This window comes from Mustela nigripes, chromosome 4 (genome assembly GCF_022355385.1).
Source record: "Mustela nigripes isolate SB6536 chromosome 4, MUSNIG.SB6536, whole genome shotgun sequence".
Taxonomy (NCBI): Eukaryota; Metazoa; Chordata; class Mammalia; order Carnivora; family Mustelidae; genus Mustela; species Mustela nigripes.
In genome coordinates this window covers 68289028-68307225 of record NC_081560.1, presented here as the reverse complement: position 1 = coordinate 68307225, position 18198 = coordinate 68289028, and the positions used below count along the sequence as shown (strand labels likewise).

Sequence of the window (18198 nt, the reverse complement as noted above, 5' to 3'; positions counted from 1 at the left end):
ATTATTGCCTTTCTGATTTTGGAAGAACTCTAAACAAATCAAGCCCGGACCAGGCACATGATTTTGGTCCACCTTTTTTGCCATTTAACCGATGTTGTGTCTTGGGTGCTGCAAAAGCAAGGATGGGGCGGGTGCTGGTGGTTCATCATTAATGGTAGAGTGAGGGGAGTAGGGACCAGATTTCTACTGTCGGTGACCCCTGCTGGGCATCTGGTCACCCTGTCCCAGAGTTCCCTCCATCCTGGGAGGAACCTGGTCTTCCCATGTTCTGTGGATTTTGTGAACAAATTTCTGTTCTGATTAAAACAGTCCTGATTAGATCCAATTAGAGATTTAAAAAGATTTAAAAAGGTCTAGAAGCTGGCAACCAAGATGCTTAAGTGACAGTCCATGACATTTCCTCACATACTTGGAGGCAAATACCATTATGCCTGTGTATTCTTTTCCCCAGATTTTGGATGGTATTCCTTTGGTATTATTCTCAGTCCTTTCTCCATCTTTTAGATCTACAATGGTACTTATCTATAATGGATCTCTTCTTATTGTTCTGGACACTATTCTTTTAATTGTGGAGACTGGGTTGAATTGGTTTTTAATGCTGCAAGATTATACTTTTGATTGAGTTTGTGGTCAGCCAAAACTCCAAAGCCTGCTCTCCTCTGTCCCCCAGAAAACATATACACTTAATTGATTTTTCAATAATTTTTAAAATCCCATCAATCTTGCCTGTCCAAGACAGGCATCTTAATAGATTCGAATTCTATAATAATGACTATCATTTAAAAAAAATAGTTTGTGCCATCCAAAAATTTGACAATCCCATTTTTGCCACTTGGCCAAGTTGTTTATAAAGATAGAGTCAAAGACCAAGCTCTCTGGAAGAACCCTAAAAAACTTCATTCATCAGAAAACAATATGGAAAGCCAATTTTACAAGATCAACACCATGCTCAAACACATGTGGAAAATGCTGCATACTAAATCACCTTTTTGATATTTAAAACATATATAGATGATGAAAAACATTTTAATACATTTCCCTCCAGATTGACATTGATCAACTAACTTAGCATTTCCCAAACTGTGTTCCACTAGATATTCTTTATAGGACTTTTAGAACCAAATTTATAGTGAGACATAATGTGAATCTACACATTATACCGAATGTGTATAGTGTGACCGAATAAGTCATTCAGTCTCTTTACAATCTACTGGACCAGAGAGACTTTTTCTTCACAGAACTTCTTTCAAGATTAGTATGGCAAAATTTAGTAAAACCAGGTCAGTGAAAACTTGGGGCCATGGTTGTTATATTGGCCCTATGTCTGCCTAAATTTCCAATTTCAAATTTTATGAATTGATCCAGCAAATGACACACTTTTACCAGTATTATAAGCAAACATTAAAACCACTTTTTGAAGGGAGCTAATTTTCAAAAATAACTTTGTTGTATTATAAACATTATTATAATTTGCATATAATAAACAGAATTTTGAGAGTTTTGACAAATCTATACATACATCTCTGTAACCACCATCATATTCACAACCATATTGTAGAATATTTCTATCACTCCAAAATTTTCCTCATGCCCTCTAAATGTCAATCCATTCTAAACCCCAGCTCCAGATAGCCACTGATCTGTTTTTTATTACTGCAGATTTTATCTCCTTTTTTCTAGAATCTCCTATAAATGTTTTCACACATCATATACTTTTATACTCGGCTTATTTTGTTCAGCATTTTTCTGAGATTCATTCATTCATGTTGTTGAATGTATTAGTCGTTCAATTTATGGCTAAATAGTATTCCACTTTATGGATATAATACAACTTGTTTATCCATTCACCTGTGATGGGCAGTAGGTTTCTGTTTGTAGATATTATGAATAAAGATTTTATGAACATTGTATACAAGTTTGCCTGTACACCAGCTGTGTTGGGAGTGTTCCAGATTTTTCCTATCCTCACCAACACCTGGTATGGTTACTCTTTCATCTTAGCCATTCTAGAGGGTGTAAAGGAGTGGTTGTAATTTGTACTTTTCTGATGTCTAATGGTGTTGACCATCTTTCATGACATTTGCCATTTGCTTATCCTCCTTTGTGAAGTTCCTATTCCAACCTTTTGCTCATTTAAAAATTGAGTTTTTTCCTCTTATTGATATCTAAGAATTCTCTGTGTTCCATATGTGTTCTTTTTAGATATAGATGAAATACGATACACACATATGTCCTATATGTATATATACATACATGCGTATATGCCCACATGTATGTATATATAAACAGAATACTAGGTGTGTACACAAATAATATTTTGGATGTATATTAGATATTTTTTCCAGTCTGCAGTCAGCCTTTTCCTTTCTCAAAAGGTGTCTTTCTAAGAGCAAAAGCTTTACATTTTTTTGAAATCCAATTTTGCAACTGTTTATTCAATATTCTTGCTTTTTTAACCTTTCTAAAGAATTTGGCTATGCCGTGATCATAAAGGAAAAAGTGAGTTTTCTTCTGGTATTCTCATGTTGGCTTATTTCAACCATTCTTATGTTGGGTTATTTGAACCATTGTATTAAAATTTCCCCCATTCCCTTCCTTTCTCTTCCTTTCCTCAGACTCATCATGAGTTGGCTGGAAAAGAATAAGCATCATTAGCTAATGTTATAGGAGCATGGTTAGGCCCAACTTAAAAAGAACACAGAGAACATTTGCAATATATGTAAAACCTTGGACCAGAAGAATGCTCTGAAGGTTCTTAACCACCCTATTAAATGAGGCTTCTCACGTTACTATTTATCATATCACCTTGGAAATTTTCTTCAAAGCACAGTTATCTTTATGATCTCGTTTATTTGTTTACCTATTTCTTACCTGACTCTATACTACACTGTAAACTTTTCTGTCTTGTTCACATGTAATGAGTGAATGGATGAACCAGTAGAGCCCGGGTTGCAATGTGGGTGACAGAGTTGACATAAGTTTGGGGTTCCAGCTCCCACCCTTTTAGCCCCCAGAAACTTGCCCTGTCCGTCCCTTTCACCCATGACATTTGTAAATTTCTAGATGGGGGTAAGATCTATACACAGAATCGTTAAGCCCATTCCTTTAGGGAAACAGTCTCTTCTCTTACTTTAATGAGAACTGGGATTCTCTGAAACTTCTATGTTCATCCTTTCATGGGTAAGAGATGATTCAGGATTTGGTAATGGGGGAATTATTAAGAAGATTGCTTCTTCCTGTAATTTCCTCTCTAGCCTTTTAGATGGGTAATTAGCAACAGAATATTGGTTTTCTTAAGTTGTTGCCTAGTAGCATAAACTTGGCTAAAGCAGTCCTGCTGGCTTTCTAGAAAAGGGCTTCTTTTACTGGTGTTTATCATTCTGCTGCTGAAATTCACACTGGGTGAAACTTGGCATGACAGCTCTCAGCTCAGTTGCAACTTAGAAGAAAACAGATTCTGCTTTGCTTAAATTGTTTTCGATTGACTGGGTAAGAATAAATTAAAGGTTCTTGTAGGTAATAGCTTCTGAATTCAATTAAAAATATCATCAGGCAGCTGCTTCTTTTTTTCTGAAAGTACAGAAATGATTTTGAGCTACTTAATTGATTTTCTTATGAAGTTTTATGACTGGCAGATTTAGCCTAATTCTTTCTCAACATTTTTCACTCACACCAATATAGGAATAGAAAATGGGATTCAGAAAAAAAAAATTCTAATTATCCTGCTATGGTAAAAATCTCAGAGTTATAAAATCTTAAAGGTCAGTCAATCCATCTCCTAATTTGTTCATTCATTTAAATATTGATTCATTGATCAAACATTTATCTTTTCATTTGGGCCAGGTTCACTGAACAAACATTTGATACCTCTCACACTCAGGATTTTTTGTTTACAAAACCCTCGTTTGCTAGTCTGTAAGTTTCAAGCAGGCTGGAGCCATGTGTGTTTTATTTACTGCTGTACAGTAAGTACCCAAGATAGTGGAGTTTCAATCACCTTTGGTGGAGATTGGATGGAAGGAAAGAGGGAAGGAAGGAAGGGAAGAAAGGAGGGAGGGAGGGCAAGTTCATTTTGCTAGTTTTAATGGGGTGTTTGCATCTTGCTCAAGTCACTGAGGCATGCCTGAACTTACTTGGCTCTTGGATTTCTAGGTTCACAAAGTTACTATTATAAGCTAACCAGTATCTGAGAGTCAAATTCGAAAGAGTCAAACTTTCAATGCAAACTCCTATCGGGACATGTTCTCACCTTTGCACCTGCTGCAACCCTCTGCCTGGAAGCCTTTCTCTAATTACCTATGTGATTCTCTCCCTCTTCATTCAGATCTCAATTGACATGTCACCTAAGTATATGCTTAGTCAATTTTTGTTAAATTAAATGTCTCCCCAGATGTGTTCTCTTTACTCATTCTCCACCTTTAGAAAATTTTAAAGGTGGGGAAGGTAATCAAGAGCAGGAAGCATTGTATTGCTATAAATGTATCATGATAAAGAATGCACTTATCAATAATACACACTTTTGTTCTGCTGATGTGATTTTTAGAGACATCTTAGTTTATCAGTTACCAGCTTGGGGCTCATGAGGCCAAAAAGGGTCTTGGAGCTCTTTTTAATATTTCCATTTCAAAAAGGCCAGTGAAACCATGCAGTATCCTTAATAAGGCTATGGGGGATAACTAAAATAGATAATACAGAGGTTGCAAATCTTTTCCAGATCACAGTGAGTTGGTAATTTTTTCATAGTATTCCTAGGCCAAAAGAAATTTCTAACAGTTCTATTTATTAAATATATCCACACAACTTGATAGTTTGTGTGGTACCTGAGAGAAATTGCTATGTTTCCTTAGAAAATTTAATATGTATTTCAGTGCTCTTGTGAATTAGTTACAATATGCTGGGGTGCCTTGGCACACAGTTTGGGACCATGGAGCTGACCAAGGGCTCTAAATTGTGTGTTTGCCATATTACTAAGACCAAGCTACTGTAATTCCAGCTTAATTTGGTCATTGATGACATCAAAGAAACAACTAGGACAAGAGCACTGAGCCAAATGCAACTCTCAGAGCACAAGTCATGTGATTTTAGTGCTTGACTTAAATGGGTTGAATCCTGCCACAATGACAGCCAGTATTGAGCAACTAAGAGTTCCGTGTTCTAAAGGACTGTATTCTTAGTTACTCTTGTTTATTAATAGTCTGTGCTTTCATAATACTACCATAAACTTTGCTGCTAATAAATCACTTGCAATTTCCATTAAGGTTGACAAAGAACAGTATTAGGATGGGCAGAACAAATTGTATCTTGCTTAATACATATGTAGCTTTTTTGGTAGACAAAATCTTTTAAAGACTCTCCTGACATGGGGGGTGGGGGCACAGATGAAATACATTTTGGAAAGTCACGATGGTGGTGAAAAGTTTGTGAACAATTGCTCTAGTCTTTTGGTTGTATAGGAATCACCTTTGCTTGATGAGTGAAGCATTTACAAATTCACTTTCGGGAGAGAGAAAGGGTAGAAGCTGCCTCTGCAGAAGCCTAGTTGATTTCATCATGTGGTGATTTTGATGAGAAATGCTGTTGAGGGTGAGGGGAGATGACATTTTTTGATCTTCCTTCCAGACTTTGGATTCCTATACAGATGGTCCCTGACTTACCAGGGGTTGACTTACGAGTTTTCTACTTTATGATGGTATGAAAACAATACATATTCAGTAGAACCCATATTTTGAATTTTGAATTTAGATCTTTTCCTGGGATAATGTAAGTGATAGGATAGTCTCGTGATGGTAGGTAGCAGCAGTAAGCCACAGTTCCCAGACAGCCATGCAATCAGGAGGGCGAACAACCAGTATGTTTTTATGAATGTTCTGTACCTTTGCAGCCATTCTGTTTTTCACTTTCAGTACAATATTCAATAAATTACATGGTATTTGACAATTTATTTTAACAGGAATTGTGTTAAATGATTTTGCCCAACTGTATACTAATGCAAGTGTTCTGAGCTTAGTTAAGGTAGGTGAGGTTAACTTACGATGTTGAGTGGTTTTGGTATACTAAAGGCAGCTTCAACTTATATTTTCAATTTATGATGGGTTTATTGAGATGTAACCCCACAGAAGGTCAAGGAAGATCTGTACACATAAACCAACTTCTGCAGTGGGTTATTGAACTTGAGAGTCTAAAGACAGTTTAAAGCAATAACTATCTTCCTATAGTATGAGTTTGGGACTCTGCTTATTTTCATTCATAAGACTGGATTTTGAAAAAGATAGCTTACGTTCTCCTTCTAATTTTGGTGATGTAACAAAGATTATAACAGAAGTTAATGAAATGGGGAATAAGAAAAACATAGAGAAAAATCAATGAAATAAAAACTGCTTTGAAAAATCAATAAAATTGGCAAAACTTAGGCTAGACTGACCAAGGAAGAAAAGAGGACTCAACTTATTAAAATCAGGAAGGAAAGTGGGGATGTGACTATCAACCTTAGAGAAATAAAAAAGAATTAAAAAGAAATAATATGAACAATTGTATGACAATAAATTAGGTAACTTGGATTAAATGAAGATGTTCTTACAGAAGCACAGACTGCCAAAACTTACTCAGTAAGAAATATAAAATCTAAATAGACATGTAACAACAAAAGGTATTTAATTAGTAATAAAAAAAATATATATATGCACAAAGAAAACTCCAAGCCTAGACAGTTTTACTGGTGAGTGCCACCAAACATTTAAAGAATGAATACCAATTCTTCATAAACTCTTCCAAAAAATAAAGAGGGAAGAGGAGGGGACAATTCTTTTTAAAAAATTTTTCTAAGATTTTATTTATTTATTTGGGAGAGAGGGAGAGAGCACGAGGAAGTATGAGCAGGGGGAGGGGCAGAGGGAGAATCAGATTCCCTGCTGAACAGGGAGCCTGATGAAGGGCTCAATTCAGGGCTTAGTCCCAAGACCCTGGGATCGTGACCTGAGCTGAAGGTAGAGACTTAACTGACTGAGCCTTGAGAAGGGAACAATTCTTTATTCATCCTATGAGATCATTTTTATGTTGATATCAAGCCCAAAGATGTCAAAATAAAGGAAAACTATGGACCAATATCTCTCATAAATGTGGATGCAGGTCCTCAACAAAATACTGGCAAACCGAATTCAACAACATATGAAAAGAATTATACATGTTAACCAAATGGGATTAATGCAAGTTTGGTTTTTACATCTAAAAATCAATTAATGTAATATGTAATATTAATGAAATGAAGGACAAAAGTCCCGCATGATCATCTGAATAGTTGCAACAAAACCATTTCACAAAATCCTATACCTTTTCATAATAAAGACAGTTAAAAAATTAGGAATAAAAGTTCAGTTTCCCAACCTGGTAAAGGACCCAAACAAAAAGCTCACAGCAAATGTTATATAAGACTGAAGACCTTCCCCCTAAAATCAGACAAAGATGTCTTCTCTCATTACCTCTAACCAACATTGTACTGGAGATTCTAGCCAGAGCATTTAAACAAGAAAGTGAAATAAAGGCTTCAGAAGTGTATGTGTGTACGGTGGGGGCAGGAATAAAAAGGGGGGAGTTCAGTTGGCTGGCAAGTCTTCTGCTCCTCCAGTTAGGGAATTTGTGGCCAAGAAAAGACCAAATTATTGAAATGCAGGTATTAGACTATTGGTACTGTCTATTCCCATGGTGCTTTTACCCCCTCCTTCCATCCTCTAAGTCTTACACATCTCATTCCTGTTCTCTCTCCCTATTGGTAGCAACCCTCTCGCTGATTGGTCCACATGGAGTGATGAGCCAAAGAACTATTCTATATACCAGTGTCGTGGCACCATTTGGTGGTTAGTAACATCTAATGCAGAGTCACTGACAATTATTAAACATACATTTTTGCCTCTTTTTAAAATCATAGTGTATTCAATACATAGCTTGAATGAATATGAGATGAAATGACCAACTGTTGGCCCGAATTTGGGGAAACAGGTCTCCTATAAATTAAACAATGTACCTAGCTCAAAGGCTCAGAGAAGACATGAATCATTGGTCCTTCTGATATGGAAATGATACTGTTAAGTACCTTTTCACATCACCTACCAAGTTTTCATCAATAACCTCTTAGGACACCCGTCACTGCTAGGGTCCAAAGTGTGGCCTCACTAGGTGGTGTGTGTTGGTGTAGTGAAGTGATGCATTATTCTTGCCTCAGTGACCTGATTCATTGCCTCGTGCCTCGTTCTCTTCCTTAGATAATACTGTTTACTTTTTCCTTTTACCTGGTGAAGGACTACAGCTTTCACAGCATACCTGGATTTGAGCATTGACGTCAAGGACTTGCTGACTTCCAGGCAGTTAGTGAAGATCAGCTCACAGTTCTATCACTCATCTGCTTGAGCAATCACAAACAGAAAGACAAGCAGACCCCTTTCCATACTTGTGCTATATTTATGCTTAGCACTCTACTGAGACTTGGCAATAGCAAATGGAACCAGGAGTTATTTTGTTTGGATTAGGTCAACAGTCATCCTCTGAGATTTTCATCTATCTTGTTTGTTACAGTGCATTGGTCTGTGTTCCAACATTCTATCCAAATCACAAATGGCTTGGATAAATGCATCTTGATAAATGACAAGGAGAGCTGAATCACTAGTATTTATTTACTTTTCAGATTCACATTTAAATCAATCATTATTAATAAAATGACATTGATATATGTCAACCAACATTATTTCTTAGTTAAGAAAATAGGGTTGGCAAATTCAAAGAATTCCAGTTTCCCTAAATTATCCAGAGTTGGGTAAGTAAACAGCTACTTAAAAACAGCATTCTCACTGTTCTTTGAATTTCAGTTATTCTGAGGAAGGTGTTATTATTTCTTTTTTGGATATATTAAGTTAGTACCTCTTTCTTTTTAAAGAAATAAAATAGGGAAATGAGATGTAATCTGGAATGAAGCTAGGCTCTTCTAATCAAAGTTCCTGTGTAGGTCTCTGGCCATACTTTGCATTTTGACTTTCATATGTTTCTTCTCTTTAAAAATATAGGTCTCCTCTATCAGATATTCAAATTCTTTTATGATACCAATAAAATACCAATACCCTTTCCAATACCCTTCTCACTCCACCATCACATTGTTCCCCTCGCCTTACTGCACAACACTTCCCTCTTCAATCTCTGCTGTCTACTTTGATTTTCACAACAATCTTGTGAGATGGAGATGCAAGATAGTGTGCCTTTCCATTTTACCTCTGATGTGAAAAGTTTTGCTTCTTATAATTAGTGTAGTTAGAACAGAAATAATTATGCTTCAGAATTTCCTAATGCCCTGTGAAATACCAGGAGAAATGCTAAGGTGTTATAAAAAACAGGCTGAAGAATTTCCGACTTGAGAGTCAGAGCCATCCTGCATATACAGTGAAATAAACCTGGAACCATGCCAATGAGGAAAAGGGTAGCATCTAGTAAATGCCAAAAAATCCTGGAGCTACACATGCAACAATGCGTATTGGGTTTTTTGGCCCCTTCTATGTTTTTTCATGCATGCCTCTCAGGCCACATGTTGATCTTTAATTACACATCATTTACACATGTATTTCCATTGGCCAAAACTATGTATGACATCCCAAACTAACTAGAGTGCTGAAAAATGCAGAGGAGCCTATCAAGTGTTTGGTGACTACTATGTGCTATGAATGTACAAAATGATTTTGATGTATAGGGAGCCAGGGGTGAGAAAAGATTTTATTTATTTATTTATTTATCTTTAAGAGATTTTATTTATTTCTTTGTCAGAGAAAGTAAGCATGTGGGCAGAAAGAAAGGCAGAAAGAGAGGCAGAAGCAGGCTCTCTACTGATCTGAGAGTCTGATGCAGGCCTCGATCCCAGGACCCTGAGATCACGACCTGAGCCGAAGGCAGATGCTTCACCACCTGAGCCACCCAGGTGCCCCTGAAAAAGATCTTAGAAACCATTTTGTCTAGTCTATTTTCTTATAGAAGCAGAGGTTAGAAACATTGCATGACTTGGCCAAAGTTGCATATCCAAGGAGGGGCAAAGAGAGGAATTGCTTACACAATAACTAGCATTTATTGAGCTGTGTTAGGTGCCAAGCAGTATGCCAACACATTGTTGTGCCGTATCTCCCTGAGCCCTCACACTAACCCTATGAAACAGACACTGTTCTTATCTTCATTTTATAATTTTTTAAAGATTTTATTTATTTGATAGACAGAGATCACAAGTAGTCAGAGAGGCAGGCAGAGAGAGGGAAGGAAGCAGGCTCACTGCTTGAGCAGAGAGCCTGATATGGGGCTCGATCCCAGGACCCTAGGATCATGACTTGAGCTGAAAGCAGAGGCTTTAACCCACTGAGCCACCCAGGCACCCTCTTGTCTTCATTTTAAAGATGAGAAAATTAAAACTTGGAGAAGGCAGGTAAAACGTCTAAGATAACACAGTTCATAAATGGTAGACGGGAGATTTAAACCCAGGCTGCCTGTGATCAAAATTCCAACACGCAATCTGTCACTAGATGTCCACTCTTTTTGCTCTGGTCTCCAAATCCTCCTTCTGATAATACCAACAGACTACACGGCATTGGGATTAAATGTAAATGTCCTCCTCAAAAAATGATGCTACAGGAACCTTAAGACCAAAATTGCTCCAATATCCTTCCTCATCTAGCAGACAAGTTCAAGTTGCTTGTGAAAGCGGAAAGAAATCCGTGCTGATAAAAGTAGGCAAATCATCCTGGACCCTCAGGGAGAAACTTGCTCCTGGCTATGGACAGTGTTTTTCTTGTAAGACGTATGAGTATTTTCTGCCATATGAGAAGTAGCCGATACAGAACACCAGGTCATGAGCATTAACTTATACCCACTGGGTAGATAAATGGAGAGTACAAATGTTGCAGTGTATAAGAGGCAAAGACTAAATCAAGTATCATGGTCATTTCTTGCTGTTCCTGTTCTTCCACCAGACAGCAGTGCTTGGAGGCTGAACTGTAATTGCTCACATCTGCTCATTAGATCAGAGAGTAGGCACCAAGGCCCAGCATGCTGTCCAGGAAAAATCAGTGCAGTTGCCATCAGAAGAACCGGTAGGACTCCCAACTCTTGTTTTGTCATCCACACAAAATTCTTCATTTATAGTGAAAAAGACAAAATTAGATCACAAAATTGTTTCTAATTAAATTATATGGTGTGTTGAGTGCAGTACCTAGAATACAGTAAGCATATAATCAAGAAATAGAGGTTGATGCTATTGTTCTTCTTATTATTATTACACATCTTTGCCAGGGAATCACTACAGAGCCAATTTTTTCCCACTTCCAATTTTGATATTATTGCAAAACTCTTTATCCCAGTGGGGAGTGAAAATTTCACTCGGGGGAAGTAGAGGATGACTTAAAACAACTCATCTTATTTATTTAACTGAAGTGACTGCTTGTCTCTTTGAATTCACCAAACTGCCAGGTTTAGACCCAGCTTGCAGTTGGAGGCCACCAATAGGAAGGCACGGGCCCACACAGTGCCTAAAACATATGGACACAGGCCAGGAGAATCACGAGATAATTAACCGAGTATCAGTCCAAATAACTGTTTTGGAGGAAGAATAAGTTCCTGTTATCTAGTCTTGATGAGGTCTCCTGGGGAAGGAAGCATGCTGTCCAGGAAAAACCAGTGTAGTTGCCATCAGAAGAACTGGTAGGAGTCCCAACTCTCGTTATTAATTTGTTAAGAACTTTGCTTCCTTCAGAAGTGTCTGTTTGTTGGCAGTGGTGTTGTGTTAGTATTAAATGGGGTAGTTATTTTGAGACTGCTGTAAGATGACATACTAAAGTGTTTTTTAAAAAAATAATAACATATTCAGATAAACTCCATCAGAACACAATAAGCAAGGTCTAAACCTTCAGTCATACCCAATAGGGAGTAATTTGATTGCACAAGAAATGCAGGAAGTTCCAGGACCCAAGAGTACCAGTCCGTGCCCACCTCCACCTTGCTGCAGTCTGAAATTTCCCAGTTAGAAGGCCAGTTTGGGCCAGGAAGGTATTCCAGGATTCAGGAATCCATTTTCCTCTTCCTGCTTTCCTCAAGTTGATGTCGATCCCTATTGTTCCTTCTATCTTCACCCTCTTTTCCTCCCGCCCTGACAAACTTAACCTTCCTTTGATTGAGAAGGGGCTGATCAGAGGATGGAAGTCATTGCTGATCATGGTATACACAAATTCACCATATAGGGTGACTTTCACCATATTCCTTTAAAGAGGTTAAGTAAATTACACACGGTCAGTGTGTCATGGAATAGAGAAAGGTTTATTCTCCTGATTATATTAAGCACGCATATATGGGAGGAAATAATTTGACATGTTGCGTTCCATATTATGCACAAACTGACAAAAGGAATTGTTGTTGCTGCTGTGGTGACTTAAGAAGGGGCATAGGGTGGAAAGAATACAGAAAGGATAAAACAAGAAAAGAAACTAGGAGGAAAGAAGCTTAGGAACTAGCAGAATTCTCTTCTCTGGGCTCCCCGTCATCCCTGGCTCTTCAGTGTGTGTACAAAATCCAAATCCATGCCTAAAGTCATTGGAATTCCTGTGGGAATATGGGAAGAGTTTGAATTCTGAATCTGGGCTTCCAGTTGTCTGATATAAGAAGAGCAGAGATAAATAAACACAGGCATATAGACCCTCTTCATACCTCTGACTTATTGGGGAAACGTCCCAATACTCTTTAATAAAGAATTACTCATGGCCCAGTTTAATGTGCACATTTAAATGTGCACTGGCATCTCTATGAAATGGTCCCAATTTAACATCAACTTTGAGTGTAGGTCTATATAATCCATAGAAAGCATAATTTATGACTTCTGTTTCATCTAATTCTAAAATATGGTGAACTTTTGAGACTTACAGATGAAAATACTACTTTCTTTAAATCCTTTCAGATTGGAAACTAAGCCAGAATCCATAACTGTTTCCTCCACTGCACATCAAATAAGCAGGGCTCTGTGGAGTAGCATCTTGGCACTCTTAGAATTCTCTGCATGAAATTGAAACTGCAGAGAACACCACTTTAAGGAAATTAATCCATCCCATGGCTATTACTTATAAATTTTCTACTTTGTTTTTTTTAAAGATTTTATTTATTTTATTTAAGAGAGAGATCATAAGTATGCAGAGAGGCAGGCAGAGAGAGGGGGAAGCAGGCTCCCAATTGAGCAGAGAGCCCGATGTGGAACTCAATCCCAGGACCCTGAGATCATGACCCAAGGCAAAGGCAGAGGCTTAACCCTCTGAGCCACCCAGGTGCCCCTCTACTTTGTGTTTAAACCACAGGAAGGAATATTATTTGCAGCTCTTCATCTGCATGTAGTTGATGCATGGAAGGGGAGGGGGAAAAAAAAGCTTGCTTTAAGGGCATATAAATATTTATTATTTAGGCTATTAAATCATTATCCAAGGCCAATGGTTACTGCTTTACCCCAATACTACCTGGAAGATACCACACATTTTCTTCACTCGCAAGGCAAGATACTCCCTTAGGAAATGGGGCAGGGAAAGGAAGAAAGAGGGGTATCTGTCCATTTGGAAGAAATGTGTGAGGAGCCAACCTAAAACTAAACCCATCAGAATTTTCAGGGCTTTGTGTGCAGTTAGAAATAGCTCTTCCCACTCATCTTGAGACTCTGACTATTATGGGTTGAATTATGCTTCCCCAAACTCAGGTGTTCAAGTCCTAACCTGATATTACCCCAGAAGTGACCTTATTTGGAGATGGGGTCATTATAGAAATAATCAAGTTAAAATGAAGTCCACTGGGTGCACCTTAATCAATATGACTCGTATTCTTATGAAAAGGGAAAATCAGAAGACAGAGGAAGACAACATGAAGATATAAGGAAAAGGACATGTGAACATTAAGACCAACCGCCATCCACAAGCCAGGGAGAAATGTCTGGAACAGATCCTTGCCTCTCAGCTCTCAAAAGGAACCGACTCTGCCAACAATTTAATTTTGAATTTCTAGTCTTCAGAACTAGGAGATAATACATTTCTATTATTCAAGCCACCTGTTCTGTGGTAAGTGTTCTGGCGGTCCCCCCATCTGTGGTATGGGTTATGGCAGCCCTAGCAAACCCATACACTGACCTTCCATCACTGAAGAAAACAAAAGGTTTTTAAAACCTAATCATGTTTCAGTCATCATAACTCTGTGAGTAGGAAACTTCTAGAAGATAAATCATGAAATTTGCTCTAGGTGATTGATGTCTAATGGGTAGACTTCATTAGTATGAGAGGTAAGAAAACCATTCCTTCATTTATACTTTTAACCATACCATTCATTTATCATGCAAATGTAATACCACTGTAATATTATATTACTCCAATCCTGATACTTTCCCTATAAATTTTTATTTATTAAGAATTTACAAAAAGAAAATCATTCAGAATCCCACCACCTTAATAAATTAGTGTTCTGGGGTTTTTTTTGTATGTTTGTTTAATCTTTGTTCTGATCTAGATGCATACCTAATTTCATTAGATTTAATTATAGTAGAGAAGAGATATTGTAGTTTGGTTTTCCCTTTAATAGTAGTTTTAAACCTGGAGCTTTTCCCCCACACTCCACTCACAGACTGGGACTTTTGGCAATGTCTGGAGACATTTTTGGTCATCTCAGCTGGGGTGGCAGTGCCTTAGTCTTCTAGAGGGTTAGAGACCAGTGGCGTTCCTGAATATCCTGCAATGCACAGGACAATGATCTGACCTTGAATGTCAATAGTGTTGAAGTTGAGAAACCTTACCTTTTAATAAGATATCTGGAGTGTTTTCTATATTCTCACTGTAAGGTCTTCATAATCTTTCCTTTTTGGTTTGCTAAATATTCTATTGATTGATGTATTATAATGTATTTAGCCAATTAAAATGTAAGGTGTTATTTAGATGGTTTCTAACTTTTCACTATTCTAAAAGTGCAGGTATCTTTTTATTTATATAGCTTTTTAGATGATATTAAAGAAAAATTCCAATGGTGGAATTTAGATTTAAAAGTATGAATAAACCAAATAGCAAGAAAAATCATGGTTTCTTTCCTAGGGAAACACTTTCATTTTTCTCATTTCTAAGCTGTCCTAAAACTTTGAACCTGCAGTCCAGGATTAACCCCAACTCTTTTTCACACCTACAGGAGGCGTAATCTTATGAGAATTTCTGTTTTCTAAGACCATTAATTGCTCAATACTTCATTTTAGAGGTCACGTTGGCCTGTTTTTCACTGATTCGATCATGACTATTCCTTGGCTTTGAATAGCTTTTCTCAAATGCCACCGGGTAAGATCTCCTTGATCCCTTTGGACTCCTAACTCACTCACACAAAATCAAGAGTTAACTTATGGCAAGTTATCACAGGTTAACTTCTTAGAGGGGCTTCTGCCCTTGCCTTTGAAATAATGTAAAAGTTATTTGACATTACAAAAGAATAAGACAACAAATTATAAAGCACTAGCCTTGAAAAAGTCTTTTTTTTTTTTTTTTTGAGATTTTATTTATTTGTTTGACAGAGATCACAAGTAGGCAGAGAGGCACAGAGAAAGAAGAGGAAGCAGGTTCCATGCTGATCAGAGAGCCCAGTGTGGGGCTCGATCCCAGGACCATGAGATTATGACCTGACCCGAAGGCAGAGGCTTAAACCACTGAGCCAGCCAGGCACCCCTAGCCTTGAAAGTCTTATGAGTGTGTAAAATGTGGGTAGGTTGTCAGGCTGAAACAAAGGAGGACCTTTATTCTTGATACTAAAGACTCCTCTCCAATCACTTAGACCTTCCTTCAAAGACAATGAAAGGTGATGTTTCCCTGGTCCTGGGAAACCAACCACCACTCTACACCCTCTCCCCACCCGCAGACACTCCTAAGCCAGAGATTGTGATAGGCAGCTTTCTGGGCAGGTGGCATCCAGCACCACCCCCAGTGATGGCACTGGAAGGGAGAAGCCTGCTAGATGACGAATGTGAGGGTGAACAAGAGTTCACCCTCACATTCAGGTACAAAGAGACTTGCCTTCACTGTCCAGATGAGAAGGAGCAAGTCCGAATTTAAGACTTGGAATTGGAGAGTTCTAGCTATTAGTTACAATGGTTACATTAACTATTGATTATATTGTCCTCAACACAATTGGCTGCTGAGATTGATTGTAACTACTTAGCTTTGCCATGCAACTCCCATTTCCATGGATTCCCAGAAACCAGGCAGCAACAGCAGAGAGCAAACTCCAAGCCTTGATTGTCCCGAGACATCTCAGATCTGTCCTTTTTATTTTAAAGCATGCCTTAACAGCCAGAGTTTCCTAGAGGGAAGGGACAATACGGGTAAACTTGACATTACATTCGAGCAAAACCATCTCATATAATCCACAAAAACAAGTGCCTAGTATAAAAATAAGTCAACATACTAAATTGGAATAAAAGCAAAGCCAGATCTAAAGTAAAAATAAAAGTTAAGTGATAAATTCTATTTACTTTAAATCATCAACAACTAAACCAAGAACAAATATTTTTAACATCTATAGATTATTATTAAAAATGCAAACTTGAAACTAATTAGAGATTAAATTCATTGACATGACAGTATTTTACACCAGACAGGGAAGAGGTGTAAAGGACAATTTGTCATGGCCCTATGCTTAAATCCTTTGTAGGTTTCTTGAGGGAGAGCTTATAAAATAAGCATAACAGGGGCACGTGGGTGGCTCAGTCTTTGGACAGCTGCCTTCGGCTCAGGTCATGATCCCTGTGTCCTGGGATTGAGCCCAGGCTCCTTGTTCAGTAGGGGGCCTGCTTCTCCCTCTTGCATTCCCCTTGCTTGTGTTCCCCCTTTCACTGTGTCTCTCGCTGTCAAATAAATAAATAAAATCTTTTTTAAAAGAAGCATAACAAATAGAAATGAAATTATTTTATTTATGAAATGTTGTTTCACGAGTTAAGGTATAGTTTGCTTAGCCTGGTTTTCCCCTTAAAAAACAAAGGCTTGTATGAGGGTAGTTCATTTTGGGAAGCAGTCCCAAGAAACAGCAACAGAGGACAGTAGGTAGTGGGAAAAAGGAGGGAAAGCCAATATAAGTGTGCTTTCTTGGGTTGGGCACTACTGTTGGCGTCTGGGACTCTCTAACAGTGTAGACTGTGCCTCAGAGTGTATTACCCAGGAGATGGAAAAAGGGGGCATGTGCCCCTTATCTACTAGCTTGCAACCCTCATGGGTTAAATTTGACCTGTGAGTATTAACTCCCTTGTTTTTCCAGGCTGTACATGTGAGAGAGGGTGACAGATTCCCAAAGGGTCCTTCAAGATGGCAGCAGAAAAGCCAGAGGTCGGAATGCAAGAGATAAGGGGTGAAGTCGATGTGAGGGGCTATCAGGATGCACCTGCGAGCAGAGGTACTGGCTGCAGCAGTGTCTGCAGTGGAAGGTGAGCCAAGGGGAAGAGACAGGGTGCGGGAAGAAACTACCACATCTCAACATGTCAGTTCTAACCGACTTGTAGTGGCTGCTGGGAGTCTGGGATTAAGAAGAATCCATAAGCTGAGTCTGGACTTATCAGCAAAGAACCCCATGTCCATGAGGTGGGAGTCATGGCATTTCTTAAGTTTATCCCCATTTTACGTCCTCTGGATATACAGAGTCATAACTTTGTCTTCTTGCTTCCATCTTTGAAAGGAATGAAGTTGAGGAGGACTGTAGTGAACAGAGCCGCCGGAAAGCAACACAACAGTTTGAAAATGCTCTCACTCACAGGAATGTTTAGATTCCACTATAAGATGTAACACAGAACAACATTCTTTTGTCAGTGTCCGACAAAACAAATCTTTCATGAGTTGGATTGGCAGATAATAACCAGTTCCTTTGGATTCATGTGCTTTCGATCAAAGAGAATAAACCATAAGAAGAATGGCAATGAGTGTTTTCCACATTAATATCATCAGATGGTGACATGATATTGACTTTTCAGAGAAGGAAAAAGAGGTTTGTGAGTTATGCATAATTCATAGATTTCTGAGTCTTATAGCATTCTGGACACAGGTCTTATTCGAGCTACATCCCCATGCCATAGAGCGTTGAAAAGGTCAGATCCTATGGTATGTGTGAAGCTCCTTGGATGGGAGAAGTATACATTCTTCTGGATGCTGTTTGTCA

At 38.3% G+C, this 18198-nt stretch overlaps 1 long non-coding RNA gene across 1 annotated transcript in view; it reads left to right on the top strand.

The window, feature by feature from the left end:
- The window catches only part of LOC132015931 (uncharacterized), a 37333-nt gene extending 19463 nt beyond the window's left edge, over positions 1-17870 (top strand). Inside the window, exons 2-4 of the long non-coding RNA XR_009403830.1 lie at positions 13872-14093; positions 17308-17627; positions 17722-17870. This is a non-coding gene — a long non-coding RNA (uncharacterized LOC132015931). The remainder of the gene's footprint in view (positions 1-13871; positions 14094-17307; positions 17628-17721) is intronic.
- Positions 17871-18198: the final 328 nt, after the last annotated feature.